The sequence below is a fragment of the Leopardus geoffroyi genome, chromosome B2 (assembly GCF_018350155.1).
Source record: "Leopardus geoffroyi isolate Oge1 chromosome B2, O.geoffroyi_Oge1_pat1.0, whole genome shotgun sequence".
Lineage (NCBI taxonomy): Eukaryota > Metazoa > Chordata > Mammalia > Carnivora > Felidae > Leopardus > Leopardus geoffroyi.
Window position 1 is genome coordinate 73,841,496 of NC_059332.1, and position 27,742 is coordinate 73,869,237.

The following is a 27,742-nucleotide window of genomic DNA, read 5'->3' on the forward strand; positions in this document are numbered from 1 at the left end:
TGATGGTAGGAATGTAAAATCATACACCCTCTTTGGAAAGTTTTCTCGGAGTTTCCAGTGAAATTAAACCTTCATCCACTTCCTATGACCAACAATTCCACTTCTAGATATTGAGCCAAGATAAATGAAAACATAAGTTTGCTCAAGTTGTTTCATTCATAAAACCAAAAACTGGAAGCATCTTTGGTGTCCATTAATAAAATAAATAAACTGTAGTATATTCACATAATGAAACGCTACTTAGGAATATAAAAGATCAAACTACTGATACAAACAACATGAATAAATCTCAGAAACATTTTTATAGTTAAAAAACTATTATGGGCTAAACTATATTTCTCCAAATTTAGATATTGAAGTCCTAACCCTTGGTACCTCTGTAAGTGACTATATTTGGAAGTAAGGCTTTTCAAGTGGTAATTAGGGTAAAATGGGGTTGTATGGGTGGGCCCTAATACAATACGCTTGTGTCCTGATAAGAAAAGGAACTTAGGACACAAACAACACAGAAATAGAGGGCTAACCTTGGAGGACACAGCAAGAATGTGGTCATTTGCAAACCAAAGAGAAAGAAAAAAACAAATCTGCTAATACTTGCATCTTGGATGTCTAGCCTCAGAACTGTGTTCAATACATTTCTGTTGTTTACACTATCAGTCTATGGTATTGTTTATGGTAGCCCTAGCAAACTAATACAGAAGCCTTACCCAAAAGAGTACATATGACTCCAATTTTATGGAATTCTAGAATAGGCAAAAATACTCTGTAGTGAAAAAAAAAAATTATGACAATTGTTGCCTCTGAGGAGGTCATTAACTGATTGCAAATGGACATGACAGAAGTTTCTGGGGTGATGATAAATTCTATTAATAAAGGATTTTAGAGAGTTAGTTACCTTTCTGAAGCATGACTGACTAATGTGGTGTTATTAATGTGTCTAATGTGTAAGTACCAAACCAAGGGCATTTTCCCTTTCTCTAATGCTGATGAATATTTCTAAAACCTCTCATTCTTTGTCAGCAAATTGAATAGTATATTGGTGGTGCATTTGTCAAAACTCACAAATGTTCACTTAAGATTTGTGCATTTCACTACACATAAATGCTACATCAAAAGCAAGAAAAAGACTATAAGCAGTCATTGAGCCCACTTCTGACATTAGAAGCCATTCTCTTCCCATTTCTTTTATTGCTGCTGTTGTATACCGAAGCACTAGTGGTACTATTGTATTTTGCATTTTTTGACATTTTTGCATTATTTGCATATTTGCTTAAACCTATGGAGGTGAAATTCCCTGGTCAACATGCCTCTACTGTGTTCATTTAGCCAAGAGAGGTTAGATGAAGAATGAAGCTGAGTTGAGAAGATACTTAAATTTTTATTCCCTGAATAAGAAGAAGAAGGAAAAAAAAAAAAGCTCAGTTGTACCACTAGCCAAAAGATTTTTTGATCCTTAGCCAAAGTGAATTTTATGAAATGAAAAAAAAAAATACATTTATAATATTCAGGGTCCTGAGTTGAATTAGTGGACTGAGAGAAGCTAATTCTCAAAATTATTTGAGGAATAAGGAAATAGAATTTGCAAGAAACTAGGTGATAGCAGCTGGACCTGTTCATAGTAAGTGGTTCTAGTTTTTTTCAGGTGTAAAATGAGGAAGCCTCTAGACTGGTTCAAAGTTCAGGTATGTTTTGTACAAAGGAGAAGAAAAACTCCACTGTTTACCTTTTTTCTCCTGTCTATGGGTTGTCTAATCTGTAATCCAGATATTATAATATTCTGCTTGTTGAAAATTCTACCCTTATGTCTTTTAGGTTCATATAATTTCTCAAATTGCCTCAGGGAATCAGCTACATAATCTCCATGGCATTTTGATTCTTTCTGACCTAGATATCAAGTTCCTTTGTATCTCAGGGAGTCAAATCTTTTTTATATCACTAAACCTTCTCATTCAACAGTTAGAAAGTGGGTAGGAAGCCATGGTTAAGGGCAGTCCACAGAATTATGGCAACACACATCTGATTAGAAGAGGGAAACAAACAGTGGTCCTAAATCTATAATATTTGGGTTGAGGCACAATAGAGGATCTTTATTTATATTACTAGAGCTCTTCTCACAATTGTGAGCTTTTGGAATATGCCTGAAAAAACTTATCTAGCTTTCAGCATAAAACACCTCTGAGGAAATCTTTTACTGTCTGAACTCCTCACTTTTCTCCTATGTAGTCTCTTGTAAATGAAAGGATATTGACTAGAATTGGCCAGAACTTCAGAAGGATCTGGCTGAGGGCTGCTGTTGGTCTGTTCAGTTACCCTAATCTCATACCATTTAGCAGTGAGAACCAACACCTGGTTATAATTCCAAAGACTCTTTATGAGTTTTCCCTGAAATACAAATCCTTATTTTTTAGGGCCTATATTTCTATAAAAAATATTACAGAGAAGTATATTTTGGATCCCATTTATATCTTTCTAAGAATAATAATTCATAAATACATAAATCCTTAAATGAGTAAAACCTTAAATAAAAACCTTAAAAAACTGAACAGAATGTAAGATCTAAATAAGAAAAGTGATGTGAGTATATTATTATTATCCCTGAAGTTTCTGAACACTATGTTATCCTGTTCAATTTGACTCTGAGTACACATTGGATTAGGAATTTGGTCCACTTGTGAATTCTTTTGTGACAGTCCTTCAAAGACAATCTACTCCTCCAGATGTTTTTTGAGTTTCTTTCTGGTTGGTCATTCTCTATTTCACATAGACTCTTATTCAAGTATAGATCATAATCAATTGAGGCCTCAGCTAACTCCTTTTCTAATCCTCCTAGTGCTTAGGTGCAACGAAATATGAAGCCCATTAATTCCCCCCCAAAAATAACTGTGGTATAATGGTTTATCTTAGCCCAAATCAATAGGAATTAAAAATTCCAGAACAGTAATGACCCAATCAATAACTCCATAACTTGGGGCTTATAATCCAAACCCCAAGAAGTAAATAAATAGATATTTGTTGAGCCTGATTGCACTTTTGATCACATTTTTACTTACTAAATATTGTTTCTCAGGATATGACAAGATGGAAAGTAAATGAAAATATATTAATCTCTAAAGCGTCCATAAAAGCAGTTCTACTATGTTCAGTCTCTCAGGCTTCTTTAGAATCCAGGCTAATAGAAAAATAATAATTTGATACACACCCATTTTTAGCTAACCTCACAAAAGGAGCTTTTGAGCTATTGAATCTATATAAGACAACTGTACATTTCTCAATTCAGTTTCCAGAAGATGTTAATGTAGTCAGTCTCAATTGTATGCAATGATGGACAAGATTCAATTACTTTTTGTATGGAATCAATTTAATAGATAATTGAAGATTATATTAGCCATTCATTAGGTATCATTAGATAATACCATAGTGCTAGAAGGGAATATAAGTTATGTCAATGGTTCACTTAAATTTTCATCCATAGGAAATCTGAATGTATTAGATCACTTTACACATACTCTCTCCAGGCCTTTCTGTGAAGTGTTGGATGAAAAAGAAACTTAGGTTGTTAAACTCATTTGTCATATTATTTTACAGTATTGAATGCAATCTCTATGATAATCTAAATGTAATTTCACATATATATTTAAGAGGTCAGCATTACTAAATATTCTAAATCAATTCATTGCAGTATCCTCACCTGGAAGTGCTAAATTGTGAAATGATTTCATTCTAAAACTTAATCTGAGCTTCGTCATCACTGCTAAATTGCATCATCACATATTTATTAGAGTGAACAGTATAACAGACATAAACTAACAAGTATGGAATGACAATTTCTGTCACTACCACTAAAAATTAATAATAAAACAATTAATAGCACTTTTTTTCTGTAAGCGGAGAATGTTTCTTTTAATGATACTTTTTTAAAAGTTAATTTATTTATTTTGAGAGAGAGAACATGTGTGGGAGGGGCAGAGAAAGGGGGAAAGAGAATCCCAAGCAGGCTCTGCACTGCCAGCATGGAACCCAACGTGGGGCTCAAACTCATGAACTGTGACATCATGACCTGAGCCAAAACCAAGAGTTGGAGGCTTAACCGACTGCATCACCCAGGCTCTCTGAGAATGTTTCTTTTAAATACATAGATAGAAGATAAGCTGAAACCACTGTTGACCATACATATTCTAGGGAAATAAAATTAGCTATCTTATATCTTGATTTAACAATGACTGTAGGGAAAAACATGATCTTTCCTTTTCCTTTGAGCTTCTTCCCTAAAGCTATTAAATTCACTTTTACTTAAATCACTCACTCAATGACTCATAAAGTTCATATCTGTTTCTAAAAGATAGATCTAAACAGAAGGTTCAATAACTAGTAACAACAATAAGTAAAAATATTTTGGGAAACTGTCACTCATGATAAGATTTTTTAAAAAGAAATGATAGAAGTATAAATATCCATTGGAAACTAGACAACTCTGGGATATCAAAGCCTGGGAATCAGGATGACAAACATAGCAAGCAATAAGAAAACCCAAACAGAAAAGTTCTCATATACCCAATCATTATTAACTAGATAATGAATCTACATAGCTTATGTATAAAAAATACACAACAACAAAAATCTCTCATTATTTCATATATTCCAAAGACTATTAGGAGAAAAATGTCAATTTGGCAATTTAATTTATTTCTAACAGCTTTATTGAGGTATAACTGATATACTAAAAACTATGAATATTTAACGTGTATAATTTGATTGGTTTGAAATATGCATACATCTCTGAAGCTATCACCACAATCCAAGGTAATAGACATAATAACCACCACCTCTGAAAGCTTCCTTCTGCCAACATGGTAACTTTAAACACCAAAAATGTTATTCTCTAGGGGAATTCAGATAAAGGTACAAAGGAGATTACTAGCATTTCTATGGCTTCACAGTACAAAACAAGTTCTTTATATTTTGTAAATTCCGTAAGCCCCCTCAGCTGAAGGGAGTGGAGAATGTACAACTACAATGTATCATCAATCTCATAAAATAAAAATATTTTCAAGAAAATATATTTTGATACAGACTTGGTTAACATCTACCCCAAATGGGATAATGAAGCATTCCCAAACTGGTTTAAATAACTATTCTTAAAGAGATTATGAGTATAATTTCCTGCCTGATATTGAAATTGAATTCCTTTATCTTCTCAGATTAAAAATATTCAATCTGTAAACCTCCTACAAAAGAGTAATTGATCTGTGAAAAGTCAATGTCACAATTTTAATTTCATTGTATAATATAAATTGAAATATAAAATAGAGAAAACAAACAGAATAAAAACTAAGATTGCTAGTTAACCTGTTGCATTCATATATGAGAAATTTTAACTAATTACAAAGACAATGAACTGATTTCAAAAACAAATACTCACCTATCTATGTTTTACTTCATTAAACATAATGAACCTGCCGACTTCAGAATAGGCAGAAAAGAAACTTTGACACACCCCATTGTCTATTCCCCAGCCTAGAGAGTCACTCTATTCATTAATCTGAAGGTTTCACTATCAATGTTGAGTCAAATTTCTGAATCAGCCAAAATATGAATTTCCAATCCTCTCTGCACTCTTATCCAGTAAATCTATAAAAATACGGAGAAATTATAATGGGCATTAGAGAAATAGACTGTGAATTGTGCATTAGAGAAATAGACTGTGAAATGGAAGAGTTTCCATCTGATGCCAATACAACCTTGTTTGCGGGCTAGGCATTTTATATATCACACTGTCCTACAGCTAGAGATATAAAAGTCTACAACTCCCAAGTGTGCAGTGAGTAGCACACACACTATGTAGCCAAAAAAAAAAAAAAAAAAAAAGAAAGAAAGGAAAAAAAGAGATTTTCAAAGCTCAAATGAATACAATCCCATCCTCCTTAGTCCAAAAGGAATAAACTTTAAGGACTAAGTTATGATAAAAACCAGAAGAAATTTTTAGAAAAATGCTTGGTATCCTCAGTAAGGTAAAAGAAGACATGGTTTATATGATGAAACAGTAGAAGGTGCTAAGAAGTGAACAGACTGAGATTTAAAAATAAGAGAGTGAAGGGTGGGGCATCTGAGTGGCTCAGTCAGTTTAGTGTCCAACTCTTGATTTTGGCTCAGGTCATGATCTCACGGTTTGTGAGTTTGAGCCCTGCATCAGGCTCTGTGCTGACTGCACGGAGCCTGCTTGGGATTCTCTCTCCCTCTCTCTCTACCCCTTCCCTGCTCGCTTGCTCTCTCTCAAAAAATAGATAAACTAAAAAAAAAAAAAGAATAATTTTTAAAAAAGAGAGCGAGGGGCGCTTGGGTGGCTCAGTCAGTTAAGTGTCTAACTTTTGATTTCGGTTCAGGTCATGATCTCACAATTAGTGAGTTTGAGCCTCGCCTATTTGGGATTCTCTGTCTCCCTCTCTCTCTGACCCTGCTGCATTCACACTGTCTGTCTCTCTCAAAATACATAAATAAACGTGAAAAAATAAACATGAGGTATTATAGAAAGTTCAAGTAAGAAATTTAAATATGCAATAAATAAAAAGTACAGACAGCAAAAAAATTGCACAATTTAAATCCATTACTCATTGATAAGAATCAATGATAGGGTATTTCAGAATGCAAATAGTAAATATTAAAATATTCAGTCAAAATGGAAGGAATGTGTCCATCGTAAGAAGTCTACATGTTCTTAAGAAAGTTACAAGAGTAGAAAGAAGCAAGAAGTTAGAAACAAAGCAGTAACCAAAAATACAGTGAAAAACAATCTTCCCAAACTAAAACAAAACAGTGTGTGAATATACATTCATTTATTACTTACATAATTATTGGGGGTCACACTCTACAAAATATATTGAGGATAAATAAAACAAAAAGGAACATATGCCACATTCTTGCCTTTGTGGGTAATTGGAGGGGCAGATAGATAATTCTATGAATAAATATAAAACTACAACCAAGTCAAAAGTATATGGTGTATAAGAGCATGTGATGAGGGATTTGGCCTAGTCAGGAGGTCAGAGATTTCCCTGAAGAAGTGAAATTTTATACAAGGTCTGGGAGGCATTGAGAAATAACCAGGGCACTGTCCCAGGCAGACAAATAGCATATGTAAAACCTTTTAGTAAAAATGAGCATAGCATGGTTTAGGAACCATAAGAAGGCCAATGGAGCCAAGATACTCTAGAGGAACATGTGTAAGATGACAATGCAGAGGTGGGTAGGGGATAGACCATTTAGGGTACTGCAGGTCAAGGACTTTAAGCATTTTTCTAGCATAGCCTTCAGTAAGAAATACTTTTTATACCATAGTCCAGTACGCATACCAATATATACATATATAGATATCAATTTGCTAGTTCATGAACGCATTTTAAAAAAACACTATGAGGGGCACCTGGGTGGCTCAGTAGGTTAAGCATCTGACTTCAGTTCAGGTCATGATCTCATGGTTCGTAGGTTTGAGCCCCGCAGTGGGCTCTGTGTGGACAACTCAGAGCCTGAAGCCTGCTTCAGATTCTATGTCTCCCTCTTTCTCTCTGCACCTCCCTTCCTCCCCAGGTTCTCTCTCTCTCTCTGTCTCTCAAAAATAAATAAATGTTAAAAAAAATTTAAAAACACTATGAAATAAAACAATACAATAGGACATATAGAGTAGGCAACAGGTGATGAAATCTTTTTAGATTTATGTACATTATGTATGTTTTACATGTGTGTATATAGATACATTCACATATGTGTATTTCGTGTATATAACAATTTTTTTAATTATTTTATTATCTAACAAATTGATTTTATACTTCATCAGTGGATCCTAACCTGCAGTTTGAAAAATTCTGTGGCAAATACAAGTTAGAGATTTTTCTGTTTCTTCAAAAGCCATTGAGGTCATTTAAACAGATATGTAAGATGAATAGATATGAACTTGGGGGGGAGAATAATTTCTCTGGCTACAGTGTGGAGGTTTTTTTTAAAGAAGCAAGTCAGAGGTTCTTAACAGTGAGAGTCCAGGTAAGAGATAACAGTGGCTTTTTTGTTTTGTTTTGTTTTTGTTTTTGTTTACCTTGAAGGGTAGCAGAGGAGAGTGAGAAAGATTCCAGAGATGATTAGGAGTAAAAAATCAACAGGACTTTGTGATAAAATAAATGTGGACACAACTGTCAAAGATGACTGTTTGGTTGAAAGGGGTCTAGAGTATTACTGAAGAGAGATCCAAGAGTAATAAAATATTGGACTTACAAGAATAAACAAAACCATCTAACAAGAAATCCTCCAGAAAACACATGTTACTAACAGAGAAATTGAAATTGGGTTGGCTTCAGACTATTCTTTTGCAATGTGAAATGCCAAGAGGCAATGAAAAAATAAACCACATAATTTTGAAGGAAAAAAGTTGGTGAGCTAAAGATGTTATGCTAAGCCAACTTGTCATTCAGGCATGAAGGAAATAAAAAGTTATTACAAAATACAGACATATTGAGAAAAATATATCATCCAAAATCTTGAAAAGAAATTGCTTGAAAATATGCTTCTACCAAGAGATAAATCCAAATTTAAAAATAAAGAATAAGGAGGTTGTAGTAATAAAAAAAAAAAGGAAAGAAAAGGTTAACAGTGGATAATTAAACCAATTTAAAATAGAATTGATTTTAAGTGATTATCAAAAATAAAGTAAAACTGAGCACAAAGTAAGAAAAAACTTCCTGAAAGAAAAGATGGATATGATAAAAAATAGTTAAATTGCAACATTAGAGTCAAGCATAAAATATATTAAAAGATATTAAAAGGTGTAAATTCCTTACCTAATACAGGAAAATAATAACTCAAAAGATGTAATCGCCCTAGATTTTGATGATTAGAAAAGAAAATTCAGGGTATAGTTTTGAATAAATGAAAGAATAGCTACTAGTCAAATCTAAAACATAGTGGAAATCTTTAAAATATCTGAATTTGAAGTTTATAATAATATAAAAAATCATTTAAAGTAGCAAAAACCCCATAAAAGAGAATGGGTGCATTAAAAAAGTAAATAAGGGAACAACAAAACAAAAATAAACACTTAACACAAGACAGGAAACATTAAACATATCACTTACAGAAATAAAAAGTAGAAACCCCCATTTTATTTATTTGTTTCCTTGTTTGTTTATTTATGTACACTCCACACCCAGCGTGGAGCCTACTTAATGTGGGGCTTGACCTCATGACCCCAAGATCAAGACATGACCTGAGATCAAGAGTCAGACACTCAACTGACTGAGCCACCCAGGTGCCCTGAAACTCCCACTTTAACGACAAGACTCTTAGATTGTTTAATTCAACTATAAACTCTTTACACACTAACAAATTAAAGTTTACAAAAATTACCTTTTAAAAATTACTTAGGTCCAAATAATTTACCAATAAGATCTTTCAAGTATCTAAGTTATAAAGATTACCTAATTACCATTCTACATACATTACTTGACTGCATAAAAAAAAGGAAAAGACTTTCAGTAAATTTTCTGAAGCCAACACAATTCTTGTGACACAATTTAATGCATCAACACCTTCAATCACTTGAGGATGAAAATAAAAATAGAAACTTAGATATACGACCAAATTTATTTATGAAGGCAGTATTCAAGGTTGTATTCAAATTCAAAAAAGTTAGAAGAAAAACAAAACAGAACCTAAGGAAAGTTGAAGAAGGAAAATTTGGAATAATTAAAATACGTGCATACATTTGAAAATAATAGTTTTTTTTTCATTTCAAAAGTTGGTTCTTTGTAAAAACTAATACTCTTTGATAAATTTACCAGAAGAGGAAAAACACAAATATAATTAGTAATGGGGAAGCATATATTGGAGAAGATGGCAGAGTGGGAGGATCCTGAGATCATTTTATTCCACAGACACATGGAGGCAACAACCAACTCCAAAAATGACCTGAAGGAGGGACATCACAAGCATAGAGAAGCAAGGAGATCAGACCCCATATTGAGCACTTTTATCCTGGGGACTTACACTGGGAAGAAAAATCCTGTAATGTCTGGCTTTGAAAACTAATGCGTCTTAACTCCAGGAGAACTGGAAGCAACAGGAAACTGAGTCCCCACTCTTAAAGAACCAGAAAACTAAATAACTTGGGTCTGAGACAGCACAGAAGCAGCAGTTTGAAAAGTTCCCCGGGTACACAGGAAGGAGATTTGTTGACTAATCTTAGAATGTGTGCCAGAGGGGTAGGATCTGTAAGAGATTTCTCAGAACACAAGTGCTGACAGGTGCTTACCCTCCCCCAGCCTAGAAAGTAGGATGCTTGCAGAAGCCAATTCTAACACTCTCCATCTACCCTGTCAGTACTGTGTGCCATTCCTCATCAGACCCACTCACACGCCCCATGGGTCCAGACAGGCATCTCTCCAAAGCAGCTCCTGCCCCACCATACCCAGCAGGCAGCCAAAGCTGGGATCAAAGTGACTCTCATTCTGGGAAGGGAAGAGAAAACCTTATACAATAGTGCACCCATAGTTCCTAATGGCAGGTGGGCCTAATAGCTGACTGTACGGTGGCAGGCCCTGCCCTTTAGTATGCCTCCAGATGTAGCAGAAGCTAATTGCAGACAGGCTGAATGCTGGCCCCTCCCACCAAGGAGCTCACAGTGGTTACAGCCAAGCCTCTCAACAGTGCATAAATAAACCCTGTCCAGTATGCCCACAGCAGGCAGATTGGGTCATTATAGCCATCTGGGCTAAAGGCAGTTATGGTCCAATCATAATAGTAGAGCACACACAGCCCACACAGGGGACACTCCTGGAGCACCTGGTTCTGATGACCAGGAGGTATTGTGCCACAGGACCTTTCTACATAGGGCCACTACTTCAAGACTAGAAAACATAGCTGACATACCTAACAGAGTATAGAAAATATAAAAAGTCAGAGCTGAAAGATGCAATAATTAAAATGGAAACTACACAAGAGGGAATCAGATTAGAGGATATAGAACAGATCTGTGATCTGGGAAAAGGGTAATGGAAAGCAACCAGCCTGAATAGTTAAAAGAAAAACAGAGTAATAAAAAATGAGAATAGATAAGGGAACTCTGTGATGTCATCAAGCATAATAACATTTTCATTATAGGGATCCCAGAAGGAGAAGAGACAAAGAAGGGGGCAGAAAACTTATTTGAAGAAATAATAGCTGAAAACTTTCCTAATCTGGAAAAGGAAACAAACATCCAGGTCCAGGGAGCACAAAAAGCCCCTAACAAAATGAATCCAAGGAGTTCCACACCAAGACAAATAATAATTAAAATAGCATAAAATAATGATAAAGAGAGAATCTTAAAATCAGCAAGAGAAAACAGTTACATACAAGGGAAATCCGATAAAGATGTCAGCTAATTTTTTAGCAGAAACTTCGCAGGCCAGAAGAGAGTAACATGACTATTCAAAGTGCTAAAAAAGAGAAAACTGGGGTGCCTGGGTGACTAAGCCAGTTAAGTGTCTGACTCTAAATTTTGGCTCGGGTCATGATCTAATGGTTCATGAGATTGAGCCCTGTGTCAGGCTCCATGCTGACAGCAGGGAGCCTGCTTGGGATTCTCTCTGTCTCCCTCTCTCTCTCTCTGCCCTTCCCCACTCATGCTTTCTCTCTCTTTCTCTCTCTGTCTGTCTCTCTCCCTTTCCCTCTCCCTCTCAAAATAAATTTTAAAATAAACTTAAAAAAGTAAAAGGAGAAAACCTACAATTAAGAATACTCTATTAGTAAGACTATCATTCAGTATTTAAGGAGATTAAGAGTTTTCCAGACAAGCAAAAGTTAAAGGAGTTCATCACCACTGAGCCAGCCTTACAAAAAAAAAAAAAAAAAAAAAAAAAAAAAAGTTAAAGGAAATTCTTTAAGTGGAAAGAAAAGGCCATAACTAAAAAGAAAGTTATGAAAAGGAAAAAAATCTACAGGTAAAAGCAAACATAGTAAAGGTAATAGATTAATTATGTATAAGCTAGTATGGACGTTAAAAAACAAAAGTAGTAAAATCAATTATATCTACAAAAAAATTAGTCTAAGAATACACAAAATGAAAAAGAATAAAATATGTTATCAAATACATAAAACATGGAGGGAGGAGTAAAATTTTAGTCCTTTTAGATTCTGTTTGAACTTAAGCAACCATCAACTTAATATAGATTACTATATACATAGGTGTTACTTATGAGCCCAACAGTAACCACAAATAAAATCTGTAATGGATATACACACACACACGCACACACACACACACACACACACACACAAACAAGAACCCAAAGATAATATTTTAAAAAGCCAGCAAACTGTAAAGAGAGCAAGAGAAGAAAAAAAGAAAACAGAGAACTACAAAATAATTAACAAAATGGAATAAGTACATACCTATTGATAATTAAATATAAATGGACTAAATGCTCCAATCAAAAGACACAGGATAGCATAATGGATAAAAAAAGGGGGTGGGGGGATACATCTATGTGCTGTCTACAAGAGACTCACTTTAGACCTAAAGACACCTAAAGACAAAAAGTGAAAGGATGGAAAAAGATATTCCATGTAAATGCAAACAAACAAACAAATAAAAAAGCCAGGGCAGCAACACTTATATCAGACAAAATAGACTTTATAACAAAGACTACAGCAAGAAACAAAAGACATTACACTATGATAAAAGGACCAATTCAACAAGTGGCTATAACAGTTGTAAATATCTATGCACCCAAAATAGGAGCATCTAAATACATAAAGCAAATACTAACAGACAGATAGGGAGAAATTGATGGTAATACAATAACAGTTGGGGATTTTAACACCCCATTTACAACAATGGATAAATCATCCAGACAAAAGCAACAAGGAAACAATGGCTTTGAATGACACATTAGACCAGGAGGGCTTAACAGTTATTTACAAATTATTCCATCCAGCAGAATACACATTCTTTTCAAATGCACATGGAACATTTTCCAGAATAGATCACATTAGGCCACAAAACAATCTCAATAAAATTTAAGAAAATTGAAATCATATCGAGCAATGGTATAAACCTAGAAATCAATTATAAGAAAAAACTGGAAAATGCAAACACATAGAAGCCAAATAATGTTCAACTAAACATCCAAGAGATCAAATGAATAAATAAAAGAGGAAATTAAAAAATACATGGAAACAAATGAAAATGGTAACACAATGGTCCAAAATCTTTGGAATGGGGCCAGAGCAGTTCTAAGAGGAAAGTTTATTACAGTACAGGCCTACCTCAAGAAACAAGAAAAATTTCAAATAAACAATTTAAACTTCACATAAAGGAACTAGAAAAAGAAACACAAACAAGCCCAAAATTAGTAGAAGAATGGAAATAGTAAAGATAAGTGCAGAAATAAATGAAATAGAGACAAAAATAAAAACAAAAAACAAAACAAACAAAAAAACAATAGAAAAGATCAGTGAAACCAAGAGCTAGTTCTTTGAAAAGATAAACAAAATTGATAAACCTTTCACTCGACTCATCAGGAAAGAGAGAACTCAAAATCAGAAATGAGCAAGGAGAAAAAATAAACCACAGAAATACAAAGAATTATAAGAGAATACTATGAAAAAATACTATAAAAAAGTATGAATACAAATTGGAAAACCTAGAAGAAATGTATAAATTCCTAGAAACATATAATCTTCCAAGACTGAATCAATAAGAAGTAGAAAATTTGAATAGGCCAATTACTAATAATGAAATTGAATCAGTAATCAAAAAACTCCCAACAAACAAAAGTCCAGGACCAGATGGATTCACCTGGACCAGGTGAATTCTACCAAATATGGAAGAGTTTATACCTGTTCTTGTCAAACTGTTACCAAAAATAGAAGAGAAAGAAATGTTCCAAACTCATTCTATAAGACCAGAATTACTCTGATACCAGGACCAAAGACACAACAACAACAACAACAACAACAACAACAGCAACAAAACTACAGGCCATTATCTCTGATGAATACAGATACAAAAATACTCAACAAAATAGTAGCAAACCAAATTCAACAATACATTAAAAGATTTTCCACCATGATCAAGTGGGATTTATTCCAGAGATGAAAGCGTAGTTCAGTATTCACAAATCAATGAATGTGATGCAGCACATTAACAAGAGAAAGGATAAAAACTATATGATCATTTCTAGATGCAAAAAATCATTTGACAAGTAGTACAACATCTATTCGTGATAAAAACTCTCAACAAAGTAGGTTTAGAGGGAACATACCACAACATAATAAAGGCCATATATGAAAACCCGACAGCTAAATACTCAATGGTGAAAAACTGTAAGCTTTTCCTTTAAAACCAGGAACAAGATGAGGATGTCGACTCTTTCTACTTTAATTCAATGTAGTACTGAAATCAATCTTATCTGCAGCAATCAGATAAGAAAAAGAAATAAAAGGCAGCCAAATTGGTAAGGAAGAAGTAAAACTGTCACTATTTGCAAACGACATGATACTATATTTAGGAAACCCTAAATACTCCAGCAAAACACTGTTAGCACTCATAAATAAATTTAGTAAAGTTGCAGGATATAAAATCAGTGTGCATAAATCTGTTACATTTCTATACACTCATAACAAAATAGCAGAAAGAGAAAATGAGAAAACAATCCCACTTACAATTGTACCAAAAAGAATAAAATGCATAGGAATAAATTTAACCAAGGAAGTGAAAGACCTATACTCTGAAAACTGTAAGATACTGATAAAAGTAATTGAAGGCAACACAAACACATGGAAAGATATACCATGCTTATGGATTAGAAGAATTAATGTTAAAATGTCCATTTTACCCAAAACAATCTATAGATTTATTTATTTATTTTTTCAACGTTTATTTATTTTTGGGACAGAGAGAGACAGAGCATGAACGGGGGAGGGGCAGAGAGAGAGGGAGACACAGAATCGGAAACAGGCTCCAGGCTCTGAGCCATCAGCCCAGAGCCTGACGCGGGGCTCGAACTCACGGACCGCGAGATCGTGACCTGGCTGAAGTCAGACGCTCAACCGACTGCGCCACCCAGGCGCCCCAAAACAATCTATAGATTTAATGCAATCCTGATAAGACACCCATAGCATTTTTCACAGAACTAGAACAAATAATCCTAAAATTTGTATGGAACCACCAAAGACCTCAAATAGACAAAACAGTCTTGAGAAGAAGAACAAAGCTGGGATGTGTCACAATTCCAGACTTCAAAATATAATACAAAGCTATAATAATCAAAACAGTATGGTACTGGCACAAACATAGACACATAGATCAGTAGAATAGGCTAGACAGTCCAGAAATAAACCCACACTTAGATGGCTAATCTGCATACTACAAAGGAGGCAAGAATATACAATTTGGAAAAGACAGTCTTTTCAATAAATGATCATGGGAAAAGTGGACATGCAAAAGAATAAAACTGGATCACTTTCTTTCACCATACACAAAAATAAACTCAAAATGGATTCAAGACCTAAATGTGAGACCTAAAATCATAAAACTACTAAAGGAAAACATAGGCAGTAATCTCTTGGGAATTAGCCTGAGCGACATCTTTATGGATGTATCTCCTCAGACCAGGGAAACAAAAGCAAAAATAAACTATTGGGATTACACCAAACTGAAAAACTTCTGCATGGTAAGGAAAACTATCAACAAAGCAGAAAAGCAACTACTGAATGGGAAAAGATATTTGCAAATGATATATCCAATAAAGGGTTAATATCCAAAATGTATATTTAGATATAATAATGTCCAAAATATATAGAACTCTTATACCTCAATACCAAAAAAAAATCAATTTTTATAAAAGGACTTGAATAGATGTATTTCAAAAGAATATACACGGGAGGCTAACAGACACATGGAAAGATGCTCAACAACACTAGTCATCAGGGAAATATAAATCAAAATCACAGTGAGATATTACCTCACAACAATTAGAATGGCTAGTATCAAAAAGACAAGAAATAATAAGCATTGGTAAGGATATGGAGAAAAAGAAACCACTATTGGTGGGAATGTAAACTGGTGCAACCACTGTAGAAAACAGTATAGATTTCCTCAAAAATATAAAATAGAAATACCATGTGATCTAGTAATTCCACTGGGTACTGAGTATTTACCCAAAGAAAATGAAAACACTAATTTGAAAATATATGTGCAGCCCTGTTTAATGCAGCATTATTTACAATAGCCAAGATATGGAAACAACCCAAGTGTCCACTAATAGATGAATGAATAAAGAATATATGTTACATATAAATAGACAACGGAATATCACTCAGTCATAAAAAAAGAATGAGATCTTGTTATTTGCAACAACATGGATGAGCCCAGAAGGGATTATGATAAATGAAGTAAGCAGAAAAAGACAAATGCCATATGACTTACTTATATGTGGAATCTAAAAAAATGAAGCAAATGAACAACAACAACAACAAAAAACAAAACAGATGCTTAAGTACATAGAATAAACTGGTTGTTGCTAGAGGGCAGGTAGGTTGGAGGAATGGGTGAAATAGGTAAAAGATATTAAGAGGCACAAACTTCCAGTTATAAAATAAATAATTCAAAGGGATTAGAAGTACAGCATGGAGATATAGTCTATTATATGGTAATAACATACAGTGACAAATGGTGACTACATTTATTGTGATGAATACTATACTTCAATAATATTTTTTTAAAAAGAAAGCCTATATAATTAAGAAACATGGGAACATTTTAAATTATAAAAGAATACTTTATACAAATATGGCATACAAATTTTACACAAATATTTTAATATGAAAATTATAAATATTTTAATAGACAGTTTATAATAAAATATAAATGATCAAGACAACTCAACAGGAATAAAATGTCTTAATATGTCCATAGCTATGGACATTATTTTTCAGATTTCAAGGAAGGTCTAGAATCTAACAGTTGTATAAGTAAGATCCTTCAAGTGTCAAGGAACAGTTATTTATCATGGTCTACATAGAACTTTAGAATATTAAAAAATGTGGAATGCTATTTTTTAAATTTTTTTTAAGGTTTATTTACTTTTGAGACAGAAAGAGACAGAGCATGAGCGGGGGAGGGTCAGAGTCAGAGAGGGAGACACAGAATCTGAAACAGGCTCCAGGCTCTGAGCTGTCAGCACAGAGCCCGACGCGGGGCTCAAACTCACTAACTGTGAGATCATGACCTGAGCCGAAGTCAGATGCTTAACCGACTGAGCCACCCAGGAGCCCCTGTGGAATGCTGTTTTTAAAGCATTTAATAAATAAGCACATTCTCATAAAAATTTTGGCGAAATATAAGAGACAACAGTATAAAAAGAAAGCTACACAATTTTGGTTGTAAATACTGGGTGGGGGTGAGGAGGGAATTCTAACCAACTGAATGTTAACAGGAATTAGCAAATACCACTTCAGGCCATTGGAAAAAGGATAATTTCTTAATAAATAGTGTTGAGGCTCAGGCTCATATTGAAACAAAATAAATTAGATCTCAGCATATAGCAAATTGAACAATCCAAGTGGATAAAATTTAAGTGTAAGAGATGAAACTATAAAAGAACCAGAAGAAAATTTAGAAATACATTCACAGAAATTTGGAGTAGAGAAGACATTTATAAGTATGTTACAAATCAGGGTTATGAATTTCTATTGTTTTCATTTTTCATTACCTGCCCATCTCTTACATAATCTGGCTCAACTCCCATTGCTTCACTGAGCCTACATCCTTTAGAACCATAAATCAGCTCCTCATGCTATCCTCAAAGGCCCCTTGTTTCAACCCTTCTTGTTCTTGCATTCTCTGTGGCTTTTGACATGTTTCTTCCTGAAGTAAATCTATCAATCCCTGGGATGAAGCAGGATTACCTTTACCCTTTGTACTCTTTGTCTCTGGTGACTGCTCTTGTCAATCCTTTACCCCCAACATAAGCTTTTTACAAGGTTGCAATCTTTGTGCCTTCTCTCAACTATTAATACTTTCTCTTCTGTAAAACTTATCAATTCTTAGTAATACCTGAACTATCTATCATTTCTAGAAGGATGACTCCCAAATTTTTAGCTGTCATTGACTCCTCTCTTAAGATGCAAGCCCCCATCTCCAAAGGCTCAGTTGATGGTTCATAGGGACATCCCTTCAAACATCTTGTTTCAAACTCAAGAGACTTAAAAATAAAACCCCCTATCCACCCTAAGCATTTGCTTACTCACCCAACTTTCAGTTCATAGGTCTCTCAAATGCCTAGACCTGATATCTCTGAAACCTGCCCTTCAGACCTTTAGGTCTGGCTCTACTCCTCATTTAGATTAGTTAGCTTGTTTTTTGGGGGGTATTCTTAGTCTTGATTTCTCCACCTGTAAAACAGAGTTAAGGTGAAGCTCAAAAGAGAAGGTGAGGTCATGGGTGTTACTATGATTTGTAAATTTAGACTGCTATGTTCATATTATGTACATTTTTTTCTCACTCAGCCTAGAACATGGCATAAAATAGACACTCGGAAAATATTTCCTGACTTACTGAAATAGTGAATGAACCAATGGTTGAACTAATGCAACCTATATTTCTTTTGAATGCCTATGGCATTGACTATATGCTATATTGTCCTTTTGGCTCAGGTTATGTATTACCCAGTCTTTTTCTAGGTACATTTTCACTATAAGTGTCCTGACATAACAGACATTCAGATTCTTGGGACTAGATGCCTTTCTAATCCTTCCTTGTGTTACTCCCAGGGCCCAACAAAGTCCTTATAATAGCAGGTATGCACTAGTAGTATTTGACTTTCCATCTCATTCATAAGTCTTAAGTATATATCAGCTAAATTTTTCCATTAAAGGGAACTGATGCATGTTATTTTGCAAGCCCATATTCTTTAGGCTTCATTTATGCATATTTTAAATCATGACTCATATCTTGTGGTTCAGAAACTAACACTAAACAGTGATTTTAATGGCATGGTGAAAGAGGGTTTAGTCAGGCCTCCTCACTTTTTGAATTTGCTTCAATCCAGTCATAAAATTCCTTCCCTGTTGAATCCCAATGGCCAAGGGCATCTTTACTTTGATAAGTGTAATTTAATGAAGCTTCCCCGGCTATATTAAACTAAGCTATGCTGTGGAATTGCAACTACCGATAGTACCAGAAGTCAGAGCATTTTTTTTTCCTTTCTGTATTCACAATGGCATTTCCACACTCAAACAAACAACAACTTTGCAGTCTTTTCTCCACCTTTCTTAGGAAAACTTGCTCCCAGAGGGAAAAACAAAGCAAAGAAACAGTCCCCACACACCGGCCAGTAGCACAATTATGACAGAAGGGGAAATATGTACGTGTCAAACTGCACAGGCTTTGGGTTATCTAGTCTCTATGAAGAGGACTTTTCAGTTGGATTTGAGTGGGTGAAATTGCTGTTTCACTCACAAAAGTATTTTTATTACCAATTTCCCAGAAGACTTTTACTCATAGCTCTATCTTTATTACTCTGAATATTGGCACATTAAATATACTAAGGTTTAACAAAATAGAAGTGAATGAATGATGGACACTTCCCTGTCATGTCTGAGCCCAACAGGGTTTTACATCTCATAAGTTATAGGTGACTGCCACAGGCCAGACTCATCAAATCCACATGAGACACATTGAATACAGATGTCATAGGCCAAAGGCTCAGTATATTTATTAGTCTGAATGACTCTTTAATTTCCCTTTCTGGAATAAATTCCTCCAGGGATGTGGCTTAGACAATTTTTGGTCCCTCATAACTTATTTTTAAAATCATCCAATATAGAACTTATAATACAGAATGCTCAAGAGTTTCACTATGAAAAATGTACATTCCTAAGTTGTAATCCTGCACTGCTCTTCTAGGGCTGCTATGGCAAAGCATCACAAAGTATCACAAAAGTATCTGGAGGCCGTAAATCCAAAATTAAGTTGTCAGCAGAGCCATGCTCCTTCTGACGGCTTTAGGGAAGATCAGTTCTAGGCCTCACTATAGTTCCCAGTAGTTCCCTGGCTCAGTGGCAGCAAAACTGCAATCTTTACAAGCCCTGGGTGGTTGTGTCCAAATATCCCCTTTTTATAAGGACACTGATGACCTCATCTTAATTTGATCATCTGCAAAGACCCTATTTCCAAATCAGGTCACATACATGGGTCCTGGTAATTAGGACTTCAACATCTTTTTCAGGGACACAATTCAACCCATAACAGCTCCATGCAGTCCTGCTGTACATGCCCTTTTACAGGGGAGAGCAACGAAAGTCAGCTTGAGCATTGCAGAGATCAGATAGCAACCTTGCTATCTGAAGCCACAGAAATGGCAATGACTTCCACTCTTCCAAATCATAATTCATCGGTTTTTAAAATATTTTAATGTTTGTTTATTTATTTTTTTATGGAAAGCACCAGCAGGAGAGGGGCAAAGAGAGAGAGGGAGACTGAGGATATGAAGCAGGCTCTGTGCCGACAGTAGCGAGCCCAATGCAGTGCTCGAACTCACAAACTGCAAGATCTTGAACAGAGCTGAAGTCAGACGCTCAACCAACTGAGCCAAAAAGATGCCCCATATAATTCATAGTCTTAAGTAAGATCACATTTGGGTTTTTTTCTGAAAAGTAAGAAAAACTGTCCAGAATGGAGAAATATTGATCCACAAATAACCATCAGACTAGCCTTTTCCATATGCATCACCAGTGAGAAGCAAGATTCGGGCAATGCCCAGCTACCCCAGTTATAATAAGCAGAAAAGATGCAAGCACTACCTGACATTATTTCTCAGGGGAAGGGAACAAAACCCTTTAAGTTGACAAGATACACACAAAAGTAATAAAGGACAACATTTTGGCAAATGGGCTTTTGATGTTTTTACAAGCTTAACACTTAGCATTGTGTAAGCTTTCTCCTTTGAAATATGCAGGTAGAACAATTTATTTTCTTTTTCATTTGGATGTTCTCTAGAACATTATATTCAACTCTAACAGCATGTTGTGATTCAAGTGGTTTCTCAAGCTAAGTACATTTATGATAATAAACACAATAATACAAAATAATAACTAACATTTCGTTCTTCCCATGTGCCATACTTTGTCATAAGACCTTTTCTTATTTTAACTCACTTAATCTTTACTGTAACCCCGTAGATGAAACACCATTGTTTATCACCATTTTATAGAAGAGGCACAGAGAGCTAACTTGCCTAGGGCCACAATGCTACTAAAAAATGGAACTGAAATGTGAACCCAGAAAGTTTGGCTCTGGAGCCTGTGTTTTATATTAACTTCCAGGGCACCTTGGTGGCTCAGTTGGTTAAGCGTCCAACTTCGGCTCAGGTCATGCTTTTGCAGTTCATGGGTCAAGCCCTGCGTTGGGCTCTGTGCTGACAGCTCGGAGCCTGGAGCCTGTTTCAGACTCTGTGTCTCCCTCTGTCTGCCCCTCTCCTGCTCTTGCTCTCTCTCTCTCTCTCTCTGTCTCTCAACAATAAATAAATGTAAAAAAAAAAAAATTAATATTAACTTCCAAATCTATAGTTTTTAAATGTTCCAGTAAGCCAAACTATAAAAACTGAAGTTCCTTTAACTACCCTTTTGAAGTTATGTTAGATATTGCTGCCACCTAGATGAAATCATTTACTGAAACCAACATTATAATTTTTTACTCACCACGAGTATAAGCTATTTGTTTATCTTCACTGATTTTTGGTTTTTTTTTTTTTTTTTTTTTTTTTTTTTGGCTTTATGATACTCTTTCCCGGGTAGGCCCAACTAAAGGAAGGTTGGTTTGGTGAATAAGCCTGGTTACTCATACAATCCTCTGGGGTGTGTGTGTGTGTGTGTGTGTGTGTGTGTGTGTGTGTGTGTATGTATAATATATATATGTCTATATATATATGTATATACATATATATATCAGAGAAGTAGAAACACACACACACAGATTTAATACAAAGAATTCACTTGTGTGATGGTGGTGGTTGGCTGAGTAAATATGTAGGACTGACCGTCAGGAAAGGCGGTCACAGAGGCTGGAACTCACAGGCTCAAGCTGAAGCAGCTGTCATGGACAGAATCCTTTTTCTCAGGAAACCCTTAGCCCTGCTATAAAGCTTTTCAGGCATATTGTCCAGGATAATCTCTCTGAGTTAAAGTCAACTGATTATAAATATTAATTACATCTACAAATTCCTTTCATAGTAACACCTAGATTAGTGTTTAGTTAAATAGCTGAGGACTTTAGCCCAAAGTTAACATGCCAACACACATTTTTTGCATATTTATATACACATATATAATATATATTTGTATGTACATGTTTGCAGAGAGGGAGAAATTATATCTTCCATTTGGAATTAGGTTCTTGGACAGTACAATTAATAATACAAAAACACAGCTTTGGGCATTATCTTGTGGAACTACTTCTTAATGAGAAAAGGGCTTTTTTTTTCTTTGAAAGTTTCTGAAGAATAACTTTTATTCAGAACTTTGTTTTGAAATAAAAGTATTCAGATGAAGAGGACTTAGTTGTAAATTCTTCTAAGAGAATTGTAAAGTTACTAAGTTTCTCATATAATTTTACTTACAAAATCTTTCTAGGAAAATATCCTATAATGCAAACAAATTTAAGTATTACCAGTTTATGGAATAGTCTGGACTTGGTGGGGCTCTGACAGAAGACAACTTTTCTTTCACATGGCTTTCCAAACCATTTCTTTTGGACCTCCCATCTACACCCATGGGTGATATCTCAGGCAGATCTCAGCTTTTCCAGTCACTTCAAATCCCATTTTCTGGTATTAAGAAAACCACTCCAACCTCATGTTCTCTCACCCACTAGCTGCCTCCAACAACTCCTGGATGATGGGAAATTGGAGAAAGAGAAGTCTGAGGTGTCCAGATGCTAGCTCTTTCTGCCATAAGATTCTTAAGTAAGTCCTTCAGAGACCTCCTACCTTCGAGGGACATCTGATGCTGAACTCTTCCAGGTCACAGGCTGCACTTTCAGTATGGCCTATTTGACTCTCCCTCACTTATGCTCTAAATAGTGCAAACTCTTATAGCTGGGGTTGCCTCCCCTCATCTGGCAGTGCTCTAGGAAAGTGTCCTTTCAGGATGGCTCTAGTCCAGCCACTTTCATAACATCTACCTACCTCTTCGGAAACTCAGCATCTAGGGTAACATACCATCTCCAAGGTAGCCTTTCATCCTTGCTTTGCCATTAGGGGAAGCTACATACAGCCCCTTGATGCTATGCTACTGCGGACAAGTGACAAGCACCAGACACTCCAAATTCTAAGATATAAGATTAGGCCCTCCCAAAACTTTCCAAGAGCATTCTCTTTCCACTTGCTCTTAAGCTCAGAAAAAGGCTTGCCTAGATGTGATTTAATCCAGGTGGAAAGTGTTGGCTCCTTTCTCGTAGACAATCTCCATACATGGTGCTTCTGAAGCATCAACTGTTTGGCTTGAGTGAAGGTGATGAGCACAGACCTTCCTACCAAGCCTTCACCTTTCTTCCAAGAAATCCTCCCCTAGTCCCGAATTTTCTTCTCATCACTTTTCTTATCATTAAACCAATGGTAAATGATAGATTGCAGAACCACTCTTATAATCTCTTAGCAAGTCCTGCATGGATAGCCTAGCATCACTCTTTAGAATGCATGGATGTTTGACAGCACTGACTTCTGCTTGGAGCCTCAGCCAGGACTTTTGACTAGGGTACATTCTCCTTTAACATCTTTCTACAATTTAAGGAAACAATTATTGTTTAAGTAATAAAAAATATGTCTTTACCAATTAGTCTTTGATTTATCAATATATGTTGCATCCACAAGTATAGTTCTGAAGTAGAAGCTCTTTTCATGACATTATGAGGAGGAACTTCTGCCTGTTCTTTAGGAGTAAAATCTGTTCATGCTTTGGGAATTTATCATAGCACTTCTGGGCTTGTTATGGAGTGAATGTTTGTGTCCCCTAAAATCCCTGTTAAATCCTAACCCATATTGTGGCTGTAATTGGAAATTGGATCTCTAAAGAGGTAAGGTTAAATGAGGTCATAAGTGTGGGGCCCTGGTCTGATTAGATTAGTAGCCTTATAAGACCAGAGAGCTTGCTTGTTCTCCCCCTCCCTGTGGGTACACAAGAAGAGGTCATGTGAGTGCATAGTATGATGATGACCACTTACAAGCCAAGAGAAGAAGGTTCAGAATGAAACCTACCTTGCTGGTACCTTAATCTTGGATTTCCCAGCCTCCAGAACTGTGAGAAATAAATTTCCATTATTTAAGGCACTCAGTCTGTGGTATTTTGATATGGTAGTCTTTGAAGACTAAGAGAGGGCAATTCACAGCTCCACTTGCCCATTCATATTTTCTCTCCACAATTGTGTTTCCTGGATCACTAGATTAAGAGATCTCCATCACCATACTAGATCTAATCCTAAATATTTATCCTATAAATACAGTCTTGATGACACATTGTCTATAAGAAAAAAATACACGTTACAGGAAGAGGATCAAATACCAAAGAGTCACATTAGCACATAACTCACTTGTCATTTAATCCAAATTGCCAGTAGCATATGACAAAGCAGATTTAATTTGGAAGCAGAGAAATAGAAGCACTAGGAAGGATAGAATCAGGGCCTCCATTAGGAACTGTTCATAAAATATTTGTGTGAATCGAAAAAGGCAACCATTCTGTGAGTTTTTTTAAGTTAATTTATTATTACATGACCAAACCCGTGGCACATAGTCTAGAGAAATAGGAATGTAGGCAGCTTCCTCCACTGGCATCACTAGGTGACCGCAACCAAGGAGGGTGATGAATGGCTCTCTCCTGTTGTTATTTTTCCCATCAAAATTAGTCCCACTTATGGTTCATCATGCTGGATGATGATTCTAAAAGATTCTGTCAAAAGAGAATCTCTTCGACCACTCATTGAAAATACTATTCATCCTTTCTAGTTACTCGATGCCAAATCATTTCTGGTTCAAGACCAAAGCTAATATTAGAAGAAAAAGAGTTTTCAAGTGTTTGTTTATTTTAAAAGAACAAAATCTACCCTAGGGAATAGTGGAAAGTATAATCCTTCTCTCCACAGGGGTGTGGTAGTAGGTGTTATGTGAGGCCAGGCCTGAGAGAAAAGACAAGAAAAGGTTTTTTTCCCATTTTCAGACTAGCCATCTGTGACTTAGAAATAAAAGTAAAAAAAAAAAAAAAAAAGAAAAAAGAACAGTCTTTAGGAATCTTTGCCTTTCCTTTTGCCAATATCTTTGAGAGTTCACTTTCTGTTCAAAATGTGAAAGGGACATAATTATTTCCATGTCTGACTAATATGTGCTTGTTTGTGAAGGGCTATAATTCTGTAACCCATGTGGATCATGGTCTTGGTGTGTATTGAAAGTAAAAAATGAGAGCTGTTTTCATCCTGGCTCCTCTGCTGACTGAGTCACCATGTCCTTGGGCAAGTTATTTCCTCTCTGTGTACTCGCTTTTAAAAACAGAGAGATAATAGTGTTCCTGACCTCCTTCCCTCACTGAGATGTTGTCAGCATTAACAAGCAAGAGACCCATATTTTTAGAATAGGAAGAAAATTGCTTAAATTTTTAAATATTTTCCTTCCCATGGATTTATTTTTTACATCTTAAAATTCCTAAGTGGATCACAGTGCAGATTTTGTGAGACAAAGGACATCACAAAGGCAGAGTTATAGTTGACTTTAGGGGACAAATCATTGGAGTCTTTTTAGTTTCCTTATGAAAAGGACAAAGACCAATGACATTTATTTATTTTGGAGACATTTTGCAGAATGTAAGTTACCAAACAAATTTTAAAAATTATAGAATGAGCTAATAAGAAAAATATATATATTATAGTAAAAATAATGATAAACTGAGAGTTGAGGTGAAAATCTAGATTCTAGATATCTTGATTACTAACTTACTTAAGTCAACTTAGCTTCTCTAAGCCTTTTTATTAATGTGAGACATGAGAGCAGATGATAATAGTTATCAGGTCTAGAGTACTAAATTGAACAAGATTCAAATGAAATAATATATGTAAATTTTCCTTAAAATGATAAAACACTGTGCAAACACTAGGTTTTGTTGCTACTGCTGAGCCAACACCAGTCCCTCTTTCCGGTCACCACAGCATCACCTCATCTGCTTCAAGGACAGTGGTTACACCAATTTTCTTGGGCATGAAAACGGTGCCAGCATGTTCCACATAATTAGAGCTCCCACCCAGCCATTTTTCACTTTGACAGGAAAAAAAAAAAAAAAAAAAAAAAGGAAGGGAAGGGCTGTGTTCCATGGTTAGGCCAACCTTTGATTCAGATGTTAAATGAAAGCTTTGAAGCAGAGGTGATGGGTCTGTGCTGGCTAGGGAAATGAACTGTCTCCTTCCAAAGAGCCTTAAGTTTCCCCTACTTCAGGGTGTGTCAGCAGAGACACAAACAGAGGGTCAATTTTCCATACAATAAGGTTTGGAGTGTTGCCAACCTAGTCAAGGGCTGAGGGAAAGGTTTGTGGAAGAAGGCTTTCAACATTTTCAAATATTGGATGGCAAGAAAACATTTTTTTCTAGATGACATCTAAGGTCTCCTCCAACTCTGAAGCTCAATTAGTCTCTGAATCAGCAAACTAGAAAAAATTAAGGAAGCACATGGAATTTCCTTGACTCCTTTGTCTCCTGTTTGAGATCCAAACATTCTGAGTCATCTCAGAAAATAACCTGTATTTTCAACTCACCAGAGTTTGTTAGCCTTCTCTAGCCACTCCAGGCCATCCTTGCAATTCTTTGTTCTTTGTAGTGAATTCCTCTCAATTGTACACCAGATTGTAAAGTCTGTGGGTATACGAATCATGCTTCTGGCTTTTTATTTCACTTTGTAACCCTGATTCCCTGAGACTCACACTTGGTTGAGTCAGCCATTCAAGGGTAGCTCTTTGTGTGTTTTTGCCTTTCTTTTACTGGTCCTTGGACATCACTCCTCATGACTGGTAGCCACACATTTCCTCCTGATGCTCTGCTCTACATTTCTCCTCCTTCTGACTATTCTTTATGTTTCCAGACACCTAAGTGACATCCACAGACCATGTATAGAAAGGCCCTCTGGGAAGTGAGCCCTGAGGTGCTGGCCACGGTGGGCCTACATGCTGCAGAAAGACAAAATATACTCAGTGTAAAAAAACCTCAACCATCATTCCATGGTGAAAAATAAATATTAGCAATAGACAGGGAAGGGAAAAAGAGAGGCGTGCCTGAGTGGCTGAGTCGGTTGGGTATCCAACTTCGGCTCAGGTCATGATCTCACAGTTTGTGAGTTCAAGCCCCACATCGGGCTCTGTGCTGATGGCTCAGAGCCTGGAGCCCACTTCAGATCCTGTGCCTCCCTCTGTCTCTGCCCCTACCCTGCTCACACTCTGTCTCTGTCTCTCTCAAAAATAAATAGACATTAAAAAAAAGAAGGAAAAAAGAGAGACTTATTTCTCAAAACTGAGTATCAAGTGATAACTGTGCATTATTTTAACTATGAGGTGATTCTAAGAGCAAACAGAACAGAGAACTTTTAGAAGTTGGAGTTTTACCCCCCTATTTTTGCCCTACCACTTTCTACGTTTGCTTTACACTCTTCAGAGTAGATCACCCAGTTCAAAGAACATTCAGTAGGGAGTAGGA